Source organism: Peromyscus maniculatus, chromosome 17, assembly GCF_049852395.1.
Source record: "Peromyscus maniculatus bairdii isolate BWxNUB_F1_BW_parent chromosome 17, HU_Pman_BW_mat_3.1, whole genome shotgun sequence".
Classification (NCBI taxonomy): Eukaryota; Metazoa; Chordata; class Mammalia; order Rodentia; family Cricetidae; genus Peromyscus; species Peromyscus maniculatus.
The window spans coordinates 45,576,799-45,590,921 of record NC_134868.1 but is presented as its reverse complement, the minus strand read 5'-3'; positions in this window follow the sequence as shown (position 1 = coordinate 45,590,921).

Sequence of the window (14,123 nt, the reverse complement as noted above, 5' to 3'; positions counted from 1 at the left end):
CACCCACCCACATCCTCCCACCCCACCCCCACCAAACCCATCCCCCATTGTGATCAAATTGACAGTCACAATGAACACCACAGAACCCTAACCCCACCCACCAAGGTGGCTCACATCCTCGTCCTCTGTCCCACCACCTTGAAGCCTCTCTGGCCTCCAGCTGCTTCTCCTTCAGGGACTCGAGGGAGGAATCTGCTTGCACTGAGGTTGGGAAGAAGGGTGTCTGCCCTCCGCTGGGTCTCTTTCCTGTCTGTGGAGAAAAGCCCAGGGACCTAGAACAGGTCACAGACTTCCCAGACCTGAAGGAAAATCAGTTTCCTATGGGCGCACGATCTCCATCCTCCAGAAAAGGCCCTTCCTCCATGACCTCACGAGGCTGTGGAGAGGAAGCATCTTCTTCCGGGTTTCCTCACAGCCACGCTTACTCTGCCTTTGCTTTGTCCCCTCGGCTCCCTCAAACATGGCTCTTCTGGGTAAGGCTCCATGCTCTTCCTGCCCAGGGGCAGGGGAAGCTTTGGAAGCCCACAGCCTGCCTACGGCCGATTTGTCTTTTCAGTCATATTACCCATTACTTCCTGAGGCTCTTTTTGGGGCCACCAGGGAAACTGATGGCCTTTTGCTCCATTTTTTTCTCTACACCGCCCCCCCCCCCGCCTCCGCTTTTCCTTTAAAGCATTTATCACAATTTCTAAGTATAGTCATCCTTGTCCTTGTCTCCACTGAGTAACTGTTCTCCTACTAGACCATCAAATCCATGAAGGCAGTGACCATGTTTCTGTTTTCACTCACCTAGCAGAGTGGAGAGCCGTGGTGGTTTTAATGAAAATGCAACCCCCAAAGGGAGTGGCACCGTTAGGAGGTGTGGCTTTGTTGTAGAAGATGTGGCCTTGTTGGAGGAAGTGTGTCACTGTGGGGGTGGGCTTTGAGGTCCCCTTTGCTCAAGTACACTCAGAGTGGTACTCAGTTCACTTCCTGTTGCCTGCGGATCAAGATGTAGGACTCTCAGCTCCTCCTTCAGCACCATGTCTGCCTGCACACCATGATGATAATGGACTAAACCTCTGAAACTGTGAGCCAGCCTCAATTAAATGTTTTCCTTCATAAGAGTTGCCATGGTCGGGGCTGGAGAGACGGCTCAGAGGTTAAGAGCACTGGCTGCTCTTCCAGAGGTCCTGAGTTCCATTCCCAGCAAGCACATGGTAGATCACAAATGATCTAAAACAAGATCTGGTGCCCTCTTCTGACCTGCAGGGACACATGCAGGCAGAACACTATATGCATTAAAAAAAAAAAAAAAAAAAAAAGAGTTGCCATGGTCATCGTGTCTCTTTACGGCAATAGAAACCTTAACTAAGACAAGAGCCAAACTTGATTTGTTCCCCAGAACTCACCCCCCCACCATTTTTTTTCTTGTTTTGAATGAGTGTGGAAGAAGTGGGGAAGACAGACAGCCTTCCTGTATTAGCCAGGCTGGCCTGGAACTCATGATCCTCCTGCCACAGCCCCTCTGATGCTGGAATTATAAAATACACTACACCAACTGGCCTTAGGGAGATGTTCTTCTTTGTTTATTTGTTTGTTTGTTTCCTTGTTTGTTTGCATGTAACCCAGGCTAGCCCTGAACTCCTCCTGCTCCCTCCTACCGCCACCTTCCAAAGGCTGGGATTAAAGGCAGGTGCAGCCATGCCTGGCTCCCACCTAGTTTGGGTGCCAACCCAAGTCCCAGGTGTGCTTCTGACAACGGGCTGTAAATCTGAGTTCCCAACTGGGGTTTGATCGATTTGCTGGAGCTGCTCAGAGACCTCAGGAAAACATTGACTGACACTGGCTGATTTGATGAAAAGATGCAGCGGACGGTATCAGGGAAGGGCAAAGCGCTATGTCCTATGTGCTCAACTACTGGGAAGCTTGACAAACCGGCCCTTTTGGGTTTTATAATGGCATGGTTATGTCGGCATGATTGATCAATCATTGGCTATTAAGTTAACCTTCCTGTCACTTCCCAGGAGATCAGTGGCTAGGACATAAAGTTCCAGCCCACTAATCCTTGTCCTGGTCTTTCCTCTAACCAGTCCCCTCGAGGAGCTGTCTACCCTCATTCAACTCATTAGCATACAAAAAGACACTTATTTCAGAGACTCCAAGGATTTTAGAGTCTATGCCAGGAAATGGGAACAAGACCAAATATTTATATCATGGTGTCATTGAGCTCCACTTTCACTACAAACATCTTGGTTCCTTCTCTCCCTCCCTCCTTCTCTCTGTCCCTCCCTCCCTCCCTCCTTCCCTCCCTCCCTGTCTCTCTCCCCCTCCTCCTGTCCTCCTCCTCCTCCTTCTGTGTGTGTGTGTGTGTGTGTGTGTGTGTGTGAGAGAGAGAGAGAGAGAGAGAGAGAGAGAGAGAGAGAGAGAGAGAGAGAGAGAGAGTCTTTCTGTAGCCTTGGTTGTCCTGGTACTCTCTGTAGAAGTAGGTTGGTCTTGAACTCACAGAGATGCCTGCCTGGCTAGGTTCCAATCTCTCTTGACCACTTTCAGCCCCTTCTGTGTCTAAGACTCTCGTTCCTCAGATGGACTGTTGTTCGGCTTTCCTGACTGTCTCCTGTGAGTCCCACTTCTTCCCCTCCTGTTGGTTCCCCAAGAGAGGGTCAATTTAAGTCTACTTCCGAGCGCAGAGTGGCGGTGGTACATGAATGTAATTCCATCACTGCAGAGGTTGGAGTGGAGCCAGGAAATGGCTCAGTGGGTAGACGTGCTCACCACCCAGAACAAACCGGGAGTAAACAGAGAACCTGCTTCCGAAGGTTCTTCTCTGACCTCCATGCGCACACGCTCTGGAACACACATCCCTCCCCCACACGAACATAACTTTAACAGTAGAAATGGAGCAGAAGAGTCCTGAGTAGGAGGCCAGCCTGAGCTGCACAGTAAAATCGATCATAGAGAAAACTTGTCTGAAGAGAAACAGGGCTGGGGGCATAGCTTGGCGGTAGAGGACCTGCCTAGAATGGAGGATGCCCTGGGATGTAGTTCAGTCCCTAATACTGTTCTCTCTCTCCCTCCCTCCCTCCCTTCTCCCTCCCTCTCTCTCTCCCTCACCATACATACATCCCTCTTTCTCCACCTTTCTAGTCCTCTCTTCTCATGCAGAACAGAGTCTAAAGTCTTTTCCTTATCTGTATGTGTCCCCAAAGTCACCGTGACCAGTTCTCGCTTCTCTCCTTGCTCTTCCTGCTTCTCTCTGTCTTGCGCCATCCATCCACACTGACCCCCACTCTTCCTTGAACACACCATGTCTCCCGAACTAGCTGTTCCTTCTGGGGGCAACGCTCTGTCCCCCTAGACCTGTCCAGCCTGCTCCTGCATTTCTTCAGAACTCAGCTGGAGGGCACTTTTCCAGACAGGCCTTCCCCATCTTCGCCATCCCTTACCCTGCTTGATTTTATTCCATTTGTCTCTTCTTCTGCTAGGTCGTGCATGTCTAGTCGGTTGTTCGCATGCTGTCTCTCTCTCCTCTGTAATATCAGCTGCATGAAACTCGACATTCTTTGATTCATTGCTGTGTCCTCAGTGCCTACTGAAGTATCTGGCACACTGTAGATGCTTAATCAATATTGTTTGAATGCATGATGATAGCCTCAGTAATGCTTTGCTGATCATATAAAAGAAGTTTCTATGATTATTTGTTGGACATTAAGACAGTCTGAAGTAGCCAGGTGGTGGTGGCACACACCTTTAATTCCAGCATTTGGGAGGCAGAGGCAGGTGGATCCCTGAGTTTGAGGCCAGCCTCGTCTACAGAGTGAGTTCCAGGACAGTCAGGACCACACAGAGAAACCCTGTCTTAAAAACAATAACAACAAAGATAGTCTGAAAGACATAGAAATGAATGAAAGAACCCTAGGCTGGACACCAGTTGAGTGACACTATTCCTGGAAAGACATGAGCAAAAGTCTACATACCTCAAATAGGGAACTGACAACAGACGGAAGTACGGATACCACCAAAGTCCAACTTGGGAAGCCAATGAATTCTGTAGAGGTTATTTACAGGAGAAGGGGTTACTTACAGGAGCAGAAATGACTCAAAGACAGCTGCATCACAAAAGCCCACCCATCCATGGGTGACAGCTTACCAGGAGCACACTACACAGCCTGCAGGCAACTCAGTAGGTGCAGTGGTGCTCAACCTGTGGGTCGAGATCCCTTTGGGGGTCAAAAGACCTTTTCATGGGGGTCACACATCAGATATTCTGCATATCAGATATTTACATTACAATTCATAAGTAGCAAAGTTACAGATATGAAGTAGCAATGAAATGATTTTATGGTTGGGAGTCACCACAACTTAAGGGACTATACTAAAAGGCCACAGCATTGGGAATGCTGAGAATCATTGATTAGAGAGTGTCCTTTGCAGGTAGCTCAGTTGGTCTGAGAGAGTGTCTCTGAGAGTGCATACATATACATGCACTTGGGGAGGGTGGGGCCTAGTGAATCTGATCAGTTTCAGGAACTTCTGGAAGCTATCTTGAGCTATTTACTTCCTGAGCTTAATAAGTTTCCTTGCAGGATGGAAGATGTTTCACCTCTGCTTAGAACATCCTCTTATTTCACCTCCCTGTAAACACCCTGTGTCTTAATGAGGTCCCCCTCCCCTTGGTTGGAAGGCTTAATCTCTGAGGAAACAGTCACACAATAGATAGTTTTGTTGTGAGATGTGTAGTTAACATGCTCAAGGCCCTAGCTTTCATCCCCAGAAGCAGCAACCACAAAAGGAGCACAATTCAAAAGGAACACCTAAATATCTAAAATGTATAAATTCTGGAAAAATCAAACCAAAACTAAAGCCAAAATTCAATCAATCAATGAATCAAACAAACAAACCATTTGCAGGGACTGGTGGTATAGGCCTAGAATTCCAGGTATTACGAAGGCTAAGGTAAGAGGAGATTGGCAAATTCAAAAGCTACCCAGACTACAGAGTTAGTTCAAGGCCAGCCTGAGCAACTTAAGGAAACCTAGTTTCAAAACAGAGTAGAGAGAAGATTGGGTACACAGCTTAGTGGTAGAGTACTTGCCTAGCATTCACAGGGCCCTGGGTTCAATCCCTAGTACTGCCTGGAGAAATATCAACTAAGCTACCACTATGGTTCTGCATCCCTGCGAACCCAGCACTCAAGAGCTAGACACAGGAGAGCAGCTGTAAGACTGAGGCAGCCTGGTCTGCATAGCAAGACCTTGTGTCAAAACAAACAAACACCCACTCGAGAAATTCCAAGCATTTTAGAATCTCTGTTAGGAACCAGGAACTGTATGCCAGGCATGCCTGTCCTCACCATACCTGTAATGCCAGCCATCCCAGCAGTGGGTGGGACAGGGCAGGAGTGGAGGGAACCCCAGTGTGAGGCCAACTTGGGCTAACAGTGAATTTGATTTGACACCAGCCTACCGTACATAGTGAGACCATGTCACACACACACACACACACACACACACACACATAAAGACCAAGTCAGATGTAGCCTCTCACACCAACACAGTGCTTACCATCATCACATTGCCTCAGGATAAATACAATTGTTAAGTCAACTCTACAGATGACCGGGCTGGGAATGTCGCTCAGGGGAATTATGTTTACCTCACAGGTACAAGGGCCTGGGTTTGACACAAAGGAAATTTGTTCTTTGTGGGAGCTGTTGGACTGAACTCCTGTACTAGGTCCAATAGAGCAAAACAAAATGGACTCGCCTATGTTCCATGTCCGCAAGCTAAATTAAGCTGTTTTATATAACCTTCTGAGAAGGCGGGAGCTAGAGGCAACAGCCCAGTCCTGGGCAGACCAGCTGGCGTACGTTTGCACACACACTGGCCTCTCTCTCCCCGACACCTCTCCTGCTGAACCTCACATCCCCAAGTAGTCGTCCCTGTTCTACCCTCACTGTTTTGTTTTTATTTATTTATTATTATTGTGTGTAAACGTGTGCAAGTGTGTGGTGTGTGTGAGTGTGCCACGGCACACATCTGGAGGTCAGAAGATAACTTCCCCGGTCTCTGATTTTACTCTGGGTTCCGAGGATCGAACTCACGTGTCGGGCTTGTACAGCAAACACTTTTACCCACTGAGCCGTCTTGTCAGCCCCTTCATGTCTATTTCTTTAAAACTTGATTCCAAGGGGGCTGGAGCGATGGCTCAGTGGTTAAGAGCACTGACTGCCCTTCCCGAGGTCCTGAGTTCAGTTCCCAGCAACCACATGGTGGCTCACAACCATCTGTAATGAGATCTGGTGCCCTCTTCTGGCCTGCAGACATACATGCTGTATACATAATAAATAAATCTTTAAAAAAAAAAAAGAAAGAAAGAAAGAAAAGAAAACTTGATTCCATATATGAGAGGAAAGCATGCTGTATTTGTCTTTCTAAGCCTGACTTATTTTACTTTATAGGACATCCTCCAACTCCTTCTACTTTTCTGCAAATGACTTACACTTGTTCTTTATGATTGAATGTGTATATGTGTACTGCATTTTCTTGTCTTAAATTTGAAAAAAATTTTTGAGATTATAATATAATTACAGCACTTCCCCTTTCTCTTTCCTCTCTCCAAATCCTCCCATATACCACCATTCCTTGCTCTCTTTCAAATTCAAGGTGTCCTTTTCCTTTCATTGTCGTTACGTGTGTGTGCGCGCGCACGCGATTGCTCCTAAATACGTGAATACAACCTGCTCGGTCTGTATGATGTCACTCATGTTTTCAGGTCTGACTATGTGGTATTGGGTAACCAATTGCTGTGCTCTTTCCCAAGGAAGACCCTTTCGACTATTTAGGCATTCCTTAGCTGCCTTTTGTGCCTTGTCTAGGACTGAGGCCTCGTGGGCTTCCTCCTTTCCTGTTAGCATGTCTATTGGTGACATTCTTGTTCAGGTCAAGTTTAGGGAGCCATGTTGGTGAGATTTCATGGGTGCAACTTCTGACATTTCTAGGAGACACAGTCTAGCAAGGAAACTCCCCATTCCTCCGGCTCTTACAATCTTTTTGCCTCCTACCATGCTTTTTTTTTATCCACTAATCTATTGGCAGGCTTCTACTCTCATCCATAGCACAGCTATTGTGATGAGTGCTGCTATAAGCATGGGTGGACAGGTAGCTTTAGTCTTGCTGCCTTGATTCTTTTTGCTGTGTATACAGAGTGGTCTAACTGGACGGTATGCTGGTTCTGGTTTTACTTTTAAAACAAACAAACCTCCATACTGATTTGCATTGGTCTAAGCTCACACATGGTGCTTGAATTTCCCTGCCCCATCTTCACCTACATTTCTCTCTCTCTCTCTCTCTCTCTCTCTCTCTCTCTCTCTCTCTCTCTCTCTCTCTCTCTCATTCTCTCTCCCTCTTTCTCTCTATCTGCAGGGTCTTACTATGTACCTCTGGCTGGCCTGGAACTCATATGTAGACCAGTCTGGTTTCATATTCTCAAAGATCCATCTGCCTCTGCCTATGCCTCTGCCTCAAGTGCTAGGGTTAATAGCATGTACCACTCCTGTCTCTCATTTCCTTGTAAAAACAAGGTCTCATGTAGCCCAGGCACCTGAAAACTCTGTGTTGCCAAGGATAACTTTGAACTCTTGATCTCTAATCCTCCCACCTCTGCCTCCGGAGTACTGGGATTGCAGGTGTAAACCACCACACTTGCATTATGGGGTGCTAGGGATTGAGCACAGGGTCTCGTGCACGCTAGGCTGGCAGTCTACCAACAGAGCTACATCCCTAACCTTGTTGCTTCTTTCTTGATGGTAGCCATTCTGACTGAAGTTGGGGAGGGGGGGGTCTCAATGTCATGGGGGTTTTCTTCTTGCTTTTGTTTTTGAAACACAGTCTTACCACCCATCCCAGGCTGGTCTCAGGCAACCTAGGATGCCTCAGCTTTCCCAAACTGCTTGTGTATGAATGGTGCTCAACCTCAACTCAGTGTAGTTTGAATTTGCATTCCATTGATGGCTAAGGATGCTGGACATCTTCCCATCCATTTAATGACCATTTGCACCTTTTAAGAGCACTGTCCAGTTCTTTGTCTCTTTGTTCATTGGATTATTTGATCTTCTGATTTGTATGTTTAATTTTTTGAGTTCTTCATATATGCTGGATGCTAATCCCTTTATCAGATAAATAGCATGCAGAAATTTTTCTCCAGTCTGTAGGCTGTCTCTTCATTCTAGTAATTGTTTCTTTTGCTGTGCAAAGCTTTATAATATGATGCAGTTCCATCTGTCAATTCTTATGATCTCCTGACTTGTTAGAATACTACTCAGAAAGTCTTTACTCATGCTTAGAACTTTTTAAAAAGAGTTATTGTTAGCCAGGCAGTGGTGGTGCATGCCTTTAATCCCAGTACTAGGGAGGCAGAGGCAGGCAGATCTCTGAGTTCTGTGAGGCCAGCCTGGTCTACAAAGTGAGTTCCAGGACAGCCAAGGCTACACAGAGAAACCCTGTTTTGGAAAAAAAAAATGAGTTACTGTTATTAGGTGTGTGTGTGTGTGTGTGTGTGTGTGTGTGTGTGTGTGTGCCATAGGCAGCCAGAAAAGGATGTCACATCCCTCAGAGTAGGCATTACAGGTGGTTGTGAGCTGCCCAATAGGAGTGCTGAGAACTAAACTCTAATTCTACAAGAGCCAGTACTCTTAATGCCTGAGCCATCTTCTAGCCCATCACACTTATATCTTGAAGTGTTTCCTTCTGAAAGCATCAAAGTTTTGCACCTTTTATTTGGGTCTTGTATCCAAAAGTCTTTGCTCCATTCCGAGTTTATTTTTGCATAGGGTGAGAGATAGGATCTAGTTTCACATCTCTGCACATAGTATCCAGTTCTCTGTATCTCTGCATATAGTATCCAGTTCTCTGTATCTCTGCATATAGTATCCAGTTCTCCATATCTCTGTGCATAATATCCAGTTCTCCATATTTCTGCACATAGTATCCAGTTTTCCTAGCATCACTTCTTGAAGCTTAAGCTTTTTCCAGTCTTCATGTTTGGCTCCTTTGGCTCAATTCAAATGGGTGTTGGCACATGGGTTTGTTTCTGGTTTTTGTTGTTTTATTCTAACCCATTAGTCTATATTTGTTTTGGGGTCAGGAAAGATAACTTTGAAAGCACCAATCACTTTTCTTTCCTGCTTCTGCTTTTCTCAGCCCTTTTTGGTCTGTAAAATCAGTGTTCTCTGCTTGGCTCACTGACACACTCATTTTATAGACTGAAGTATGGCCTGATTCAATAACAATAAACACACATAAAAGAGAGCAGGAATTTAAAAAAAAAAATAGAATAAGGAACAAAAGCCAATTAAACTCCTTAAATTAAATATGTAGTAATTACGTTGCTTTTTTCAACTGTTTGCTTTGAGACAGCATCTCTTATATCCCAGGATGGCCATCTATCCAAGGGCGACCTTGATCTCCTGATCCTCCTGCCTCTACCTCTGGAGTATTGGAATTACAGTTTTTAAACGCGGTTTTGTAGAGCCGACCCAAGGCTTTGTGCATGCTAGGCAAGTACTCTACTACCTGACCTACAGCCCCAGCCTAATTACGGCCTTTTGACATTTCATTTTGTCCTCATTCACAGAGGGCAAAGTACAACAGAGACAGATGCAAGACCAGACTCCAGCTTCAGCCTCAGCCTTCATGGTGTGGTCCCCCTGCATTAGAAGGTTGAGAACCACTGCTCTAAAGCCTTCCGGAAATAGGGCTGGGCATATCAGCCCTGTGCCTCACTGTGGCTCAGGGCTAATCATAAACAGTGGTCCAATGACACATTACAGATCAAACCAATGGCCTGCCATTAACTCCCCTGTGGTGTTGCCAGAATCCCGCCTCTGAAAGACAAAGTGCAGAAGGGGTCTAGAAAACCATACAGAGAAAATGTGACGAAGGTATTCTTTCTCTGTCTCTCTGTCTCTGTCTCTCTCTGTCTGTGTGTCTCTGTCTGTCTCTGTCTCTCTCTCCAGGGACTCTCTTCATAGTCCTGGCTGTCCTGGAACTCACTCTGTAGACCAAGCTGGCTTTGAATTCAAGAAACCCTCCTGCCTCTGCCTCCAAAGTGCTGGGATTAAAGACAAGCACCACTTTGCTTGGCTGAATGTATTTTCTCAAGTGAAGTTTCTCTTCCCATATGAGTCTAACTTGTGTCAGGTTGACAAAACAAACTAACCAGGACAATGTATATAACACCCTCTCCTGGGCCCCACAGTCATACACACACACACACACACACACACACACACACACACACACACACGTCACGCAGACACATGCATCCACACAGATAGGTAGGTAAGAGAGGGCAGGTAGACGATAGATAGATAGATAGATAGATAGATAGATAGATAGATAGATAGATAGATAGGTCGATAGACCTCCCTCTGCTGTGAGAACTAAAGAACCAAATCTTATTTCCTCTTCCTCCTTCGAGACAAGCTCCTAGCACATACTCTGGGCTGGGCTCTAACTCAAAGTCCTCCTGTCTGGATCTTCCAAGTGCTGGGATTGCAGTCATGTACCACCACACTACACTCAGAACTTTTTAGGTATAGTATTTGTACATGGGTATGCAGGACAGAGCAACAATTTAGTTTATGTATTCAATATGTAATTCTCAAATTAGTATAATAAGCAGTTCCCAAGCTGGGTATGAGACATGCCTATTATCTCAGCACATAGGAGATGGAGGCAGGGGGATCAGGCATCTGAGGTCATTTGAGGCCAGCCTGGGCTACATAAGATCCTGTTTCAGAAAACTAAAAGTACTTCTGTTCTCCTTAGACATTAATATTAATAATTCCTATGTACTGGTACTTTTACAGCTATTCTGAAATATATCACATAGGCTGAGCACATAGCTCAATGGAAGAGTTCTACCCATCATATATAGGCCTTGGGTTTGACTCCCAGCACTGCAAAGGAAGAAAAGACAGAACTATACCATAGACTATTAGAAGCAACAGTTATCCTGCTGTGCTCCAGAAAACCAGAACCAAGGTGCCTATCATTGGATAAATATGATATATATATACACAATGGAATATTAATTGGCTTAAAGAAAAAAAAAGCAAAATTATATCATTTGCAGCAGCATGGTCATTGCATTAGTGAAACAAGCCAGGCATGGAAGTTAGTAAGTCCCACCAACTCCTTTTACGAGTAAGGCAGGAGGTGGGCATGGCGACATATGCCTGTAATACAAGCCCTCATGATGTAGAGACTGGAGGGTTTTGAGTGTTCAAGGCCAGCCTAGGCTACACAACAAGAGACTATCAAAAAGGAAAAAGAGGAGGAGGAGGAAGAAGAGGAGAAAGAAAGTAGGTAGGTGGGTGGGCGGGGCAGTATGCTAGTGTTTGTGAACTCCCTGACATTTATGGAATTCACTTTACTAGAAACGGGTCGGGTATCTTCTGCTCTTGGTAAGCCCCTCTACCCTGTTATCTTGTACTTAATCCCAACTTTCACTGCAAGGTCTCTCAAGTATAGTTAAGGAGAAGGGTGTGATTCAGTGGTAGAGCACTTTTATAGAATTTATAAGGCCCTGGGTTCAACGTGTGTGTGTGTGTGTGTGTGTGTGTGTAAATTTGGACAAAGTCTGTTAAGGAAGTCTCTTGCCCCATAAAACATCTGAGGCTGACTAGAATACAAATAGTATTTGCATGCTGTTGAGAGGAGATGTACCATGGTAAGAATTTAACATTAATATATATTATATATATACATTGAATACTTAAGTGCATGTATATATGTGGATTATTTATATAATTTTATTATATATAGTTATATAGATATATAATTTTTATTTGTTTACATTCCTTGAGATAGGAATTTAGATATCCCAGGCTGGTCTCAAACACGATACGTAGCCAAGGTCAGTCAAGGCCAATTCTTAATCCTCCTGCCAATAACATTTATTTAATTGGTTGGGCTCCTTAACTAGATTGCCTCAGAATGGGAATGAAATGTGAGTTTCTTTTCTCTTTCAAAAACGAAGCCTCAAAACAAGACATTTGGAGGGGGGCAGGTAGGGATGTGACTCAGTTGATACAGTGCTTGCTTGCCTCGCATGCATGGAGCCCTGGGTACTGTCTATCCCTAGAACCACATAACTGGGCAAAGACACATCTTCCTGTAATCCCAGCACCTGGGAGGTATGGCTAGCAGGACCGGGAATTCAAAATCATCCTTGGCTGTGCAGTGAGTTTCAGGCCAACCTGGGCTGCACGAGCCCCTGGTTGGGTTGGGTTGTTTTCCTTTTAAGACAATCACAGAATGTTGACCATTAACTCCTGGGTTAAGGTGAGTATCATGCCTCAGCCTCCCAAGTAGTGGGACTATAGGTAAGTACCAGGTAGCAGTCTTCTAACACACACACACACACACACACACACACACACACACACACACACACACACACCAAACCTGTCCCTGAGCACAGGCAGGAGAATGCAACTTATGGGGAAAAGCATTGAATGGCTGAGGGGGCACTTAGGATTTCAAAGGGAAGTGCTCACTCCTGCTCTTCGAGACTTGGGTTTCTCCCTCCATATATACAAATGGGGATGCACCCCACACTCTGTGCATTGTGCAGAAGTCAAAAATGATGCCCATCAGGGTGGGAGTGCTGTGGAGATGTCCCCCCACCGGGCATCTCATGCCTATCACAATGTACCTTCTCTCTATAGCCTCCAATGTCATCTGTAATTTGTGAGCCCCAGAGGGTTCATGGGACAAGAGACTTCCTCCTGAGACTTTGTCTTTTAGCAAAGGGAAGCCACAGAGAAGCTGTGACAGGTCAGGGGCCCCACAGCTCTTCTCTGTGTATCTCTGACCCACACGGGTTAGAAGATAGGCAGTGTGGTATACGTGCCTGGTCTCTGCCCATCTCTGGCCCCTTTCCTGAGGAATGCGGTCTCCATTAGGCCGGCCCGAGGCCCCTGCTGGGAGCGTCCATTCCACTTCTCATTTCCTCCATTTGCAATCACTATTTATTTATCTTTGGAAGCTGAAGGAAACAGAGCCGGCCACGGGGACTGACCAGGGACTCTAGCGAGGGAAAGCTGAGAAAGCGAGCTAGTGTGTCTGCTGCCATCGGGCCAGGGAGAGAAGCCGCTTCCCTGCAAAGGAGATGGGAGACTTGGCTCACAGACCACCGTGGCAGACAAGGCACTGGACACCCCAGCAGGTCCAAAGTGGGGTCACTCTGCTGGTTCAGAAGGGTGGGGGTGCAGTTCTGCCCCAGCCCTGAAGCTGCTACCTAGCAGTGAGGGGAAGAGACAAAAAGTTCATCTTTTGTGGGGAAACGGAGAAGGTGGCACCCGGGTCCTCTGACCCGGGCCTTCTTTTCCGTTGGCACTGCAGCACATCTGTCACCAGCTGTTGGTGGTTGTTCCTGTTGTGTTCACCGGGCACTTTGATTCCCCTGCCCAACTGTCAGAGTCAGATCCTACCCGCGACTGGACACTTTCTCTTTCTCATACCACAGTCTACACTCATACACGACGAGACGAGCAGGACCCAATAGATTACAATCCCCTCGGTGTTATGTGCTGTGTCCAAAGTCAAACAGCTAAGAAAAGGCATCGCTGGGCCTCCAAACCTAGGCTGGGATGCCCTGACTCCTGGTCCAGGGCTCTGCCCATACCCTATTACAGGCCCCTGGGCCTTCTCTTATTTTTACCTTTGCATTTACTGCCTCCCACCCCCCAAACACACACACACACACACACACACACACACACACACACACACACACCATACCACACCAACCTTCCCTAACAGGGGGCTAACTCTGGCAGCGGCTGCCTTAGCCTTTGACCTCTCCTTGGCCTAATGACATGCACCTCCTGCTGGGCAAGGTCACTGCTCACAGGGTAAGGTCTATGGCCTCCTTGTCTCGGACTTGCGTCCTCCTGCTGTGGTCTCGGTCGAAATTTGGGGGTGGGAACAGTACTGTGAGAGTCAGCTTTAGATCGGCCCATCGTGTCAGGGGCCAAGAATGACCTTAATTCTGAGCAAAGCTCAACCCCCTAACATGAAGCACCCAGACAACCGAGACCAGTCCCGAACTTCACCAAAAGTCCTAGCAGGAACAAG